Source organism: Pyrus communis, chromosome 14 (genome assembly GCF_041283825.1).
Source record: "Pyrus communis isolate YQ-2024b chromosome 14, ASM4128382v1, whole genome shotgun sequence".
In the NCBI taxonomy this organism is placed as follows: Eukaryota; Viridiplantae; Streptophyta; class Magnoliopsida; order Rosales; family Rosaceae; genus Pyrus; species Pyrus communis.
In genome coordinates, this window is record NC_142578.1 from 20,422,883 (window position 1) to 20,431,866 (window position 8,984).

The 8,984-nt window shown below is 36.8% G+C and overlaps 1 pseudogene; it reads left to right on the forward strand.

Moving 5' to 3' along the window:
• Positions 1–6,058: 6,058 nt before the first annotated feature.
• On the forward strand, positions 6,059–8,569 carry LOC137712142 (putative disease resistance protein RGA1; annotated as a pseudogene).
• Positions 8,570–8,984: the final 415 nt, after the last annotated feature.

Genomic DNA, 8,984 nt, shown 5'->3' on the forward strand with positions numbered 1-8,984 from the left:
TTGGCTACAGGAGAATTCAAAGCCATGAACATATGTGATATGAATTGATTTCATCCAATTATTGCTTCATAAAACATGAATGTGATTTGCTTAATTGCTTGATTGATAATTTATTCTTGTATGTTGATTGAGGGTGCATGCTTAGTTTGCATGCATGAATTTGATGTTAAAATATAAGGGATTTTCACCTAATCGTTATGAACTTATTTTTGCAAGTAGTGGATGTCGCTAGTTACGATCGTGTTAAGTAAAATTCCTGGCAAAAGTATCATGCTTTTTATAGTTACGAATGTCATGTCAATGCTTACGATTTCCATAGAACTTAATGATCTTTGATATGTATCTTTATCATGTTGTTTATATAGGGAACTTGATAAGAATAATTTGATTGCGTCGATGAGTCCAATTCAAAGAAATGAGAGAAATCTGATGGTTAATTTGTGTTGTTCACGGTTAACTTGGGGCATTGTCATTCATGGTTTCTTGGAATAATAATTGGAAATCGATTTGTATGCATATGTGTCATGTGTGGAGAAGAACCCTCTAGCTAGCCTATCACCTATTAAAACACCCAATTTCGTTCAAAGTTGTTTAGAGTCTTTAAATCTATTTGTTTAAGTTTTAAATTCATCAAAACCAATCCCCCCCCCCTTTAATATTTTGTGTTTACTTAGTTAGGACCTATTTAAATTTGTTTCCTTTAGTGTTTTGAGTCAAAGTAAAGTCAGAATTCGTCCAAAATCAACCTTAGTTTCTGTTTTGAGTCAATTTGCTTGTTTTGTGTTATTTTGAGTCATTCTAGTTTGTTTTGAGTCATTAGAGTCTAGTTTTCTGTTTTTGAGTCTAGTTTAGTGTAATTGAGTCTATTTGAGTAGATTAGCAGTCCCTCCTAATCCCGGCCTAAAACGATCCCTACTTATCCATACTACAATTGTCAAAAAAAGGGGTTTAATTTGTGTGCTATTTTATATCGCATCACAAAGTATTAGATTTGTCGGGCAAAGGTACTACATTCCCATCAAATTTTTTCGCCAAATTTGAACTGCACGTTATTTCTATGCAATCTTTGCCTGACGAACTAACTTAGTTTGCCTAGCAAAAAGGTTTGTCGGGCAAAGCTACTACATTCCAACCAATTTTTTTGCCAAAATTTGAACTGCATGGCATTTCCATGCAAGCTTTGTCCAACGAACCAAATTAGTTTGCCCGACGGATTAGTCTGTCAGGCAAAACTGGTTCTGATATTTTGTAAGTACCGAGTCCCTTTCTTCTTCCTCCTTGCACTGCAACTCCTCTCTCTCTCTCTCTCTCTCTCTCTCTCTCTCTCTCTCTCTCTCTCTCTCTCTCTCTCTCTCTCTCTCTCTCTCTCTCTCTGTAATTTAGATAAATCTTACGTTCTATCACAAAATCTCTTCTTCTTTTTCTTTTGCAGTCATGTGACATGGTTCGGAGCATCGTAGATTTTTCGAAGTGTATATAACTAAGTTAGAAAACTAAACAGCAAAAGAAGATGAGTTAAAATAAACCCAAAACAAGCCAAAAAAGGCGAGCAAAAGGGCTCACACGTGATGCATCAAATGTAAGCACTTCTACTGTGTTGCAATCGAAGTTTGCAGTTTGATGGCGAGTAAAAGGGCTCGTGATGCACCAAATGAAATATACGTGGTAATGACATTTCCGTCCCGTCCTGCTCGCGGAGCCGTAAGAATAGGGGTTGTAATAACCGAATAAGAGCAGGATAGTAATAGTAGTCCGAAAATCTGGGCACGTTTTTATTTTCATATTATTTATCGTCTCCAAACAAAAAAAAAAAAGAATTTAAAATCTGAATTCATGTCCAAAAGGATTATGATTATCAAGAGACGGTATCTTGATCAGCAAGAAAATAGAAAAATCTTATTTTAAAAGTTCCAAACAAAATATCGAAAACCGCGAAACCATAAAACCTCCGAATTGTTCGGTAACCGATACCGAATATATACCGATTATTTGATATGGGGTCAGGATCTCCTCACCATATATTCAGTAGTACCGAACCGACCATAAATATATATTTTTCTAAACTTTATTATATAACACATGTATAAATCTAATTAATAATAGCCGTCCGATTTCTCACATAATATGTATAAATCCTGTTCGCCCAGAATTTCAAAAAACAGTGTTCAACAAGAACTATGAATATGTTTAAAATTTTCCTGGTAATACGAACCCTATAATGATATTAATTTCTCAAATGGATTTCCTAGACCCAAGGTGATTAGGAGTTGTCCCTCCTCCAATAAATATTCTATATATAAGATCAGCGGCCTCTCTTCCAAAAAATTAATATAATAAGAATAATAACAACAATCGAACACTAAAAGCGACTTGTGAATTATGGCTAGTACTAGTACTAACCCTACTTACAGTCACAGTGCTCCTCCTGCAGCAGCAGCCTTAGATGGCCAAGAGGGAGGACAACAATATCACGGTCATCAACATGAACATCATCATGGTCGACATGATAAGGAGGACCCGAAGCAGATGATGAGGAATGAGCGTCTTGTGTTGGGGATTCCACCAGGATGGAGGTTTTGTCCTACTGATCAAGAGTTGATTTCTTTTTATTTGACCAGGAAACTCATGAATAACATTTACCACCCCCAACCCGTCAACAGCAGAATCACTGACCTTCATATCTATGACTTCAACCCCAAGAAACTTGCAGGTTTATCTCTCTCTCTCTCTCTCACACACACACGCACACGCACACGGCACGGGTGCACCACCACCATGACGTGTCGTGTCAATGGTACAACGACATGTATGTGTCTCACTGCATGACAATGTATCGTCAGCAAGGCACAATGGTAGTATATACCATGTCATGCAAGTCTCATGTGAGAAGCAAATTCTAAGGTTAATGTAAAATTAATTGATATAAATCATTTAGCAGGGTTTTTATGAGATTCATTAGGGTATAAATGTTGTTGAGATTAATAAACCCTAAACCTTAATATGTTTTTAAGTGTGCAAAATTTTCATGCAGACGAAAATATACATCTGGTTTTGAGATTTTTTTTTTTTCATTATTTAGTTTTTAGAATTACTAGTAATTCATAATTTCTCCAATTTTGTTTTAATGGTAATTACAGTGTATATAGTTTATACTAATTCATGCACTTCTTGTTTTGTTGTTGCCATTCAGAAAAGTATCAATTACCGGAAGACCCTGAAATGTACTTCTTTACCCCAAGGGACAAAAAGTACCCAAATGGTTGTCGTCCCAGCCGTACAGCTGCTGATGGGTTTTGGAAAGCAACTGGTGGGAATAAAAATATCAGAGAAAGGGGCAAAACTATTGGGTACAAGAACACATTGGTCTTTTTTTTAGGAACACAAAAGAAGGGAACAAAGACTGATTGGATTATGCAAGAATACACGATTAGAAAATACCAGCCATCAGATGGACCAGCTCCAGGTGATCGTGACACCAAGGTATGTACTCCCATATTTTCATTTCCTCTCATATAATCCTTGGGGTGTTATCCCAATGGTCGTTTGTGTTTTATCAACTCATAAGTTTGGCCTTTTAAATTCATCGATTTAGTCCTTCATCTATTGGCTTGGTTATCAATTTCATCCTTGCCGTTAGATTCCCCTAAAAATGTGTGAACTTAAAAGAAAAGAAAAAATTTCATCCACTCTTAATTGAGAAAACAATTTCATGCTTTTTCATCTCAGTTCAGTTCAAATGGATGTTTATTATAATGGTGAATTTATTAGTAGGAGGAAACAAATCCCACAGGAGCCAATTTCATGTCATTTTTAACTGAATCTAACAACAATGACGAAATTGATGACTAAGTCAATAGATGAATGACTAAATTAATGCGTTTGAACTTTGAAACATGAATGACCAAATTGATGGGTTGGTAAAATATAAAAACAGTTTTTGATTAAAAAAAAAAAAAGTATAATCCTTCATATTCGAAGTAGAACTTGACTTCAGTTAAATGTACCATCGTTGGGGTAAGAAATTTTGATCCGCCACACAAACATCTACATGTTACTTTGATGAAAATTGAGATTTTTTTATTCATATTTCTTAATCAACATATTAGATTCGAAGCTATTAGATAAGTACCATTCCTCATATTTTATTTTTCGCGACTAATCACCTTTACTGTGAGACCTGTGAGATTATTGAACTTGTGTGTTTCTAACATGGTTTTTTTTTTAATTGTGTGCTTGCAGTTGGATAAGTGGGTTCTATGCAAGATATATGAGCACAAGAAAAGCAAGAAGAACAGAAAAAATGGAAGGGTTTCTGACGATGATGAAGACGAGATAAATTCATCAGCAGCTCTGGTATTGCAAGGTCAAGAAAGTCAAGACCATCCATTGCTTCATAAACCGCTATCGCCACCTAGGAATAACATGAACCATGATGGGCCTTCGACTTCTTATCAAGCGGGACAATACAACATGATCAATAATAATCACAGTGCTTATGCATTGAACAACGGATTAATGTCACCATTGGGGTCAATTAATGGCTATGGAGCTCATCAAGATCAGGTGAGACATTTAGCTCCAATGTTACACTTGCCTGATCAACAAGTAATGCAGCCAATTCCGTTGGTTCATAGCACGAATGTCAACAATCAAGATGGTCATGCATTCAATGGAATCGCAACGTACTACAATCAGTCCACTCAATATGGTTTTGGAGATCAATCTGTGCCAATGTACAACAATGCGTCACAACTCAACAATAACGGCTATCCATCTAGCATAATTTCAGTTGATACAATGGATCAGTATTGGTTCAATGAGCCACTTACAGACTTTGATTTCTCATTCGATGCTATCAATGAGCCACTTACAGACTTTGATTTCTCATTCGATGCTATCGGTGAAGGAGTTCCTTTTGGCATGCCAGAAGTACTGCCACTCAGCTGGATGCCTCACATTAACCCTGTGTCGCAGAGCACAAAAGCTGATGAGAAAAGTAGTACCACTCCAACTGATAATCATTAGATTGCCTGCTTTTCTCTAATTAATTGTTGTTGTTGTTACGATTTTGTTTATATTCTCAAGATCATGTGGTACTGGTGGATAGATTTGCTCGGAATTATTTTTCTTTAATACTTTCTTTGGTAAGAAATTCTTAATTATTTGATACTTTAATTTGAAGTGTCTTTAATTATAATTTGAGTTGATTCTCGAACATCCCCATGCAGATCTGCGAAAGTAAATTTAGCATGGTTGAGTTTGGAACTACCATTAATCTGCATTTCAAATTTTAACACAAGTTACATTTCTCTCTTTCTTGGAATACTACCTTTAATCTGTTGCTTCATAATATTACTCCCTCCAATCACTAATTGAAAATTAGGCAATTGCTAAAGGAAAAAAGATGAATTGTTACAGCAAAAATTGAACAAACACGAAGTACGAACCCCGTTAACTGAGTAAAATAGAATCCAGCCAAGAAATATGGAACCAAGATAAACCAGTTCCCGGCCTCCAATCCCATTAATTTTACAAAACATCCATTGCTCTCTCTTCATCTACATGTTCTCACCAGCCAAATACAAAGCTGATAACTAATTATTTTCTCACCTTCAATTGTACTTTTGTTTTAGCGGGTGCTAGAATGCTAGTTGTTTTCTTTTTCTCGCCAATAATCACCATAGAAGCATTTTGTATATTGAAACATCACCATTATCGTACATTTCCAAAAGGTGACATTGTTTTGAACTAATTTTTCCACCATTGTTTATCTTGTACAACACCATTCTCCACTTCATTCGTCAGCTACCGTTATTTTCTGCCAGCCATTCTGTTATTACCGATGGTACAGTGCATATAATAAGACCTTCTCTAACTTTGGGGATCACGTTTGCTTCATGACATGGGCGGAAAAAATTATATTCGAAACTTTCACGCAGTTGAGTATTTCCTTTGGAAAAAAAAAACAGTGGACAGGTGAAGGCATATTCACAATCAGTTCGTCCATACCTTTGGACAGCAAGCAACCAATAAACCAGTTCACTTCCTCAACAAGAGAATGGCTGAACTAGGCTTTGAATTGGTTTCTAAACTGATAAATCAGCTAGGCTCTATTGTTTACAATGAGATTTCCTTGGCATGGGGCGTCAAATCGGACCTACAAAAGCTTGAGCACACCATGTTCACCATCAAAGATGTGCTCTTGGATGCTGAAGAGAAACAAGCACATAACAAGAAGATATGCAATTGGGTAAGACAACTTAAAGATGTGTTTCTTGATGCTGAGGATTTGTTGGATGAGTTCGACTGCGAAGCTTTGAGACGTAAAGTCATGGAAACATCTCACGGAACAAGCAGAAAGGTACGCCGTTTCTTTTGATGTTCTAATCCAATTGCATTTCACTTTAGAGTAGGTCTTGAAATTCAGGAGATATGAGAGAGGTTAAATGAGCTTAAAGCTAATAAGGCTTTCTTTGATCTTTGCACTGATCATCATCATCATCATCAAGGTGATCATAGAAGGGATAATATGACCCACCCCGGCCCTTTGTTACTGCTTCAAAGATTATCGGTAGAGAGTCTAAGAAAAAAAGCAATTGCAGATCTTCTTATGCAATCAGGTGATGATCGAAGTGGGAGTAGGAATGTCTCTGTTATCCCTATAGTGGGAATTGGAGGTTTAGGGAAGACTGCACTTGCGAAGTTGTTGTACAATGATGAAAGGGTCGTAAGCCATTTCCAATTAAGGATGTGGGTGTATGTTTCTGTAAACTTTGATGCCATTCGCATGACAAAAGAAATTCTTAGTTCTTCCTATTGTATAGAGGTCAGCGATAACTTGTCACTGGATCAATTACAAAGAAAACTACGAGATGCTTTAAATGATAAGAGATTTTTGCTAGTTCTGGATGATGTTTGGAACGATGATCGAATAAAATGGATTGAGTTTAGAGACTTGTCGATAGAAGGGGTTAAATCAGGAAGTAAGATCTTAGTGACGACAAGAAATATCTCAATTGCTTCAATTATGGGCACAGTTCCAATGCACATTAATTTAAGAGGTCTCTCTAATGAGGATTGCATGTCTTTGTTTGTGAAATGTGCATTTGAAGAAGGACAAGAGGAACAACATCCGAACCTCTTCGAAATTGGAAAAGATATCGTCAAGAAATGTGGAGGGGTTCCATTAGCAGTGAGAACTTTAGCGAGTCAACTACACTAAAAAACTGATGAGCAACAATGAAAATTGGTAAGAGATTCTGAGATATGAGAACTAGAGCGAGAGGGTGGTGGGCACATTTTGCCTGCTTTGAGGTTGAGTTATACGCAATTGCCCTCTCATTTGAAACAATGCCTTGCGTACTGTTCAGTCCTTCAGAAGAAATATGTTCAATTTGATAGCAGGGGGTTGATTAATTATTGGATGGCTCATGGAATCCTTGAATCTCATGATCATGGAAGTATGGAGTTGGAAGATGTAGGTGAGCTATATTTTCGAGAGTTATGGATGAGATCTTTCTTTGAAAATGTGAAATGTTACTTTGATATTTCCTGTAAGTTTGATATGCATGATCTTATCCATGACCTTGTACAATCTGATGCACAAGAAGAAAGCTCTACAGTAGACTCTGCAGGCACCAAAGCCATTTCTGAAAATGTTAGACACTTATCATTTTCGGAATTTGGCCAGAATGTCTCAACAACCTTGCGGAAGTTTAACAAAGTGCGGACCATATCAGGAGACAAAATAGTTATTGAAGCATCCTTGCTTCACTCCTGCTTTTCGAGATTCAAATATTTGAGGGTGCTTAAGTTATACAAAATAGCGTTAGAAGTGTTGCCAAGGTCCATTGGCAGGTTGAAGCATTTGAGGTATCTGGGTTTAACTTGTAATGAAGCAATAAACAAACTCCCCAATGAAATTTGCAAACTACAAAGCTTGCAAACTCTGTTTCTTGGCCAATGCAAGAATCTCGAAGAGTTGCCTAGAGAAACAAACAACTTGATCAGCCTCAGATCACTTTTATTAACCACAAAGCAAACAAGTTTTCAGGAGAACGGATTGGGATGCTTGAAATCACTTCGGTATCTTTTTATTGTTGAGTGTAGTAATCTAACTTCGTTGCCGCGGGAGATGAGTTATCTTGTTGCATTACGCACTCTGGTAATCAATAATTGTAAGCAACTTGATTTGGCGAATGGAAACTATCAAGTAATTCCACTGAGGCTCCAAAAACTGTTTATTGTACTTGTACCAGGAATGGTGGCATTGCCTGAATGGTTTCGAGGAGCTGCTAACACCCTTCAAGTCTTGTGTATTTGGTATTGTGAGAACTTGGATACATTACCTTGGTAGTTGACAAGTTTCACATCGCTTAGAAAACTTGTGCTCAAAAGTTGTCCGAAATTGTTATCCCTGCCAGAGGGAATGCATCATCTTACTGCCTTGAGAGAAGTTCAGATTGCAGATTGTCCTCGCCTAGAGAGGAGATGCCAGCGTGACATTGGTGAAGATTGGGAAAAGATTTCTCATGTTCCACATGTTTCTTTTTCTTTTTCCATTGATTGAGCTCTTCTTTGGTCCAAATCCGGTGGACTTGTTTGTATGACTTCATTTCTCAAATGGGAGAAATGCTCGGATGATTTCATCCTCTCTGGTTGGTGACTTTTCTATCAGTGTTGTCTGATCTTATATTTTCCTTGTTTTCCTAGTTTGGATTGTATCATGCTTTGTTTTTGTCACATTTATATTGCCCATATTTCCTAAGTTTTATGCTATGTTTTCTTGTGAAATTTGTTGTTTGATGTGTTTAGTGCATATTTTGTAGATAATGGACCGTAGCAAAGACTTTGGAGTTTTTTGGTGATTTCAAGACCAAAAAGGATCAAAACTGAGAAGAATTGAAGTCAAGAAGTATTCCAACAATCATCAAATGTTAAATTGTTCAATCCACAATTTAATGCCTTCTGTGTGAAAAGTTTAA